The 4,008-nt window shown below is 40.1% G+C and overlaps 1 pseudogene; it reads left to right on the forward strand.

Moving 5' to 3' along the window:
- The first annotated feature begins 2,131 nt into the window (after positions 1–2,131).
- Positions 2,132–2,781, forward strand: LOC100351880 (S-adenosylmethionine decarboxylase proenzyme 2-like; annotated as a pseudogene).
- The last annotated feature ends 1,227 nt before the right edge of the window (positions 2,782–4,008 follow it).

The raw sequence follows: 4,008 nt of genomic DNA on the forward strand, positions 1-4,008 counted from the left end.
TACACAGCAGACTCATAGAATGGCAGATGTCCTAAATAGCACTCTGGCCTCAGAATCAGCCCTAAAGGCATTCGAAGCTGGCTGAAAAGCTCATGAGAGTATTTCAGGCATGGAAAGCCAAGACACTCTGGCAAAAGATCTCTGCGAGTGAGATCCCAGTGGAAAGAACAGGTCATCAAAGAAGGAGGTACCTTTCTCTGAAGGGAGGAGAGAACCTCCACTTTGACTATGACCTTGTCTAAACAAGATAAGAGTCGGAGAACTCAGAGGGCTTCCATAGCCTTGGAAACTCATGACTGGAGCATAGTGAGATTACTGATGCCATAGACAGGAGTGTCAATTGGTAAAGTCAACAACAGGAGTCACTGTGCACTTACTCCTCATGTAGGATCTCTATCCTTAATGTGCTGTACATTGAGATTTAATGCTATAACGAGTACTCAAACAATATATTTCACTTTGTGTTTCTATGGGGGTGCAAACTGTTGAAATCCTTACTTAATGCATACTAAACTGATCCTCTGTAAAAAAAAAAAAAAAAAAAAAAAAAAAAAAAAAAAGAAATTATCAATTCCCAACTTGACTCTCACTGGGATTAAACATGACAATAGGTCTGCTCTGATTTCATCATCATTTAAAAAAAATCATCTATTATTTTTCACTTTATGTTTCTGTGTGGGAGCAAACTGTTGAAATCCATACTTAATGTATACTAAGCTGATCTTCTGTATATTAAGATAATCGAAAATGAATCTTGATGTGAATGGAAGGGGAGAGGGAGTGGGAAAGGGGAGGGTTGTGGGTGGGAGGGACGGTATGGGGGGGAAGCCATTGTAATCCATAAGTCGTACTTTGGAAATTTATATGCATTAAATAAAAGTTTAAAAAAAATATGAAAAATCATATTCTTCAAATATGTATATATAGGAATATTATTCAGCTATTAAAAAATAATGAAGTTCTACCATTTGTGGCAAAATGGAGGCAACTGGAGCACATCATGTTGAGTGAAATAAGTTGAACACAGAAAGATTAATACCATGTGTTCTCCTTTATATGTTTGAGCCAAAATTTAAAAAAGAAAAAACTGGCCTTTACAGAATGGCCAGCGACATTAGCTAGCATCACTCAACTCTCTAACAGGGAAGCAGGAGACTAAGTAGACTACAAGAGACTGAACTGTTTAGATCTCTCTTTTTTTTTAACAGACTCATGTTCAATTTCACTCACAAAAAAAAAAAAAAGAGCTGCGAAAAATTTTTTAGAAGATTTTATTTTACTTGAAAGTCACAGTTACACAGAGAGAGGAGAGGCAGAGAGAGAGAGAGAAAGAGAGAGGTCTTCCATCTGCTGGTTCACTCCCAGATGGCCGCAACAGCCAGAGCTGCACCTATCCAGAGCCAGGAGCCAGGATCCAAGAGCTTCTTCCGGGTCTCCCACTTAAGCACAGGGGCCCAAGGACTTGAGCCATCTTCTACTGATTTCCCAGGCCATAGCAGAGAGCTGGTTCGGAAGTGGAGCAGCCAGGTCTCAAACCGGCGCCCAAATGGGATGCTGGCACCACAGGAGGCAGCTCTACCCACTATGCCACAGCGCCGGCCCCCGTGAAAATTTTATCAATTTTTTTTAAAGTCAATATAAAATATAGCAAAAAAAAAAAAAAAAGGAACTTCAACTTTAGCAACACAGCTGGAATAATCTGCAGCAGCGGTGGTAGCTGTGAGAGAAGAGACTTAATTTAGTTGATTTTCTGTGGTTGTTGGTTGTTGGCTAGTCTCACAGTGAGGGATGCTGCACATTTTTTTCGTAGGGACCGAGCAGCTACTGGAAGTTTGGTTCTCCCAGTAGCAACCCAATGGAAACCAAGGATCTGAGGATCTTCACACTAACCCAAGATATGAGCAGGACATATTTTTGAAGGATGTGCAATATTCAATCCTACGTGTCACAAAAACTCACAAGCAGGAAGCTTATGTACTCAGTGTAGCCTGCTTGTCTCCAAGAGACGGTTCCTTCTGAAGACATGATATACCACTCTCTTGCTGGAAGCACTGGTTTCCCAGTGGAAATTTGCTAGGGACTACAGTGGGTTTGACTCAGTTCAAAGCTTATTTTATTTCATAAGAATTTCATGGAGCCTTCTAACCAAGGTACCCACACGGGCATTTCCAAGAAGAAATAGTTTCTTAATGTGATTTTCCCTAATGGAGCATCATACTGTATGCAGTGTCTGAATTCTGACTACTGGTATCTGTATGTTCTGGATTGCCCAGAGAGTTGGGTAATCAGCCAGCAAGATCAAACCCTGGAGATTCTGATGAGTGAGCTAGACCCAGCAGTCACGGACCAGTTCTACATGAAAGATGGTGTTACTGCAAAGGACAACACTCGTGACAGTGGGATTCATGCCTTGATACCTGATTCAGTCATGGATGCCACACTATTCAATCCTTGTGGGTATTCAATGAAAGGAATTAAATCAGATGGAACTCACTGGACTATTCACATCACTCTGGAACCAGAATTTTCTTACATTAGCTTTGGAACACACTTAAGTCAGACCTATGCTTGCTTACCTGACCAGAAAAGCTGTGGAAGTTTTCAAGCCAGGAAAATTTGTGACCAACTTGTTTGTCAATCAGAGTTCTAAATGTCACACAGTGTTTTCTTTGTCCCAGAAGATTGAATGCTTTAAATATATTGATTGCCAGAGTCCTACGTTCAATAATTACAATTTCTTTTATCAGTTTTGCTAAGCAGCAGCAAAAACAGCAGAGCTGATTAAGAAACATGAAAAAAACAAAACACAAAAAGAGAACACACAAAGAAGGCTCTGGCCACGTTCTAGATGTTGACATTGGGGGCTATGCTTTCCATAACCACCACCTTGTAGTTGCACAAAGCCCAAGATATAATGACAGTGCATTATTCTATCAAGGAGTTAGATATCTTTCACAAATGCTCTCTTCTGTGTTTAGCTGTTCTATGACACTCTTGGTGTGAAATTGAATTGCAAGTAGAAAAAAATTTTTAAAGATTTATTTTATTAATTTGAAAGTGATACAAAGAGAGGTAGAGACAGAGAGAGAGGTCTTCCATTCAGTGGTTTAATCCCCAAACATCCAAATGGATGGAGCTGAGCCAACCTGAATCCAGGAGCTTCCTCTGGGTCACCCACATGAATGCAGAGGACTTGGGCCATCTTACACTCCTTTCCCAGGCACGTTAGCAGAGAGCTGCATTGGAAGTAGAGCAGCCAGGACTTGAACTTGCGTCCATATGCCAGCTCTGCAGGCCGGGCTTTTAACCTTTCTTGCCTGTTGGCTCTGGCTAAAGCTTCCAGGACTATATTAAATAGCAATGATGACAGTGGGCATCCCTGTCTAGTTCCAGATCTCAGTGGGAATGCTTTAAACTTTTCCCCATTCAATAGAACACTTGGCATGGGTTTGTCATAAACTGCCTTGATTGTGTTGAGGAATGTTCCTTCTATACCCAATTTGCTTAGAGTTTTCATCATGAAATGCTTTCTATACATCTTTTGAGATGATCATATGGTTTTTGTTCAGCAGTTTGTTAATGTGCTATATCATATTGATTGATTTACGAATGCTGACCATCTCTGCATGCTAAGAATAAATCCCACTTGGTCCCACTTGGTGAATGATCTTTCTGACATGTTGTTGAATTCCATTGGCTAGAATTTTTAAAGATTTATTTATTTATTTGAAAATCTGAGTTACAGAGAAGCAGAAGCAGAGAGAGAGAGATCAATCTTCATCCGCCACAGCGCCAGCCCCATCAATTGGTTAGAATTTTGTTGAGATTTTTTTTTTTTTTTGCATCTAAGTTCATCAGGGAAATTGGTCTGTAGTTCTCTTTCTCTGTTGAAGCTTAAGGTTTAGGAATTAAGGTGATGCTGGCTTCATAGAAAGAATTTGGAAGGATTCCCTTCCTTTCAATTGTTTTAAATAGCATGAGAAGAATTGGAGTTAGTTCTTTAAATGT

Source organism: Oryctolagus cuniculus, chromosome 1 (genome assembly GCF_964237555.1).
Source record: "Oryctolagus cuniculus chromosome 1, mOryCun1.1, whole genome shotgun sequence".
In the NCBI taxonomy this organism is placed as follows: Eukaryota; Metazoa; Chordata; class Mammalia; order Lagomorpha; family Leporidae; genus Oryctolagus; species Oryctolagus cuniculus.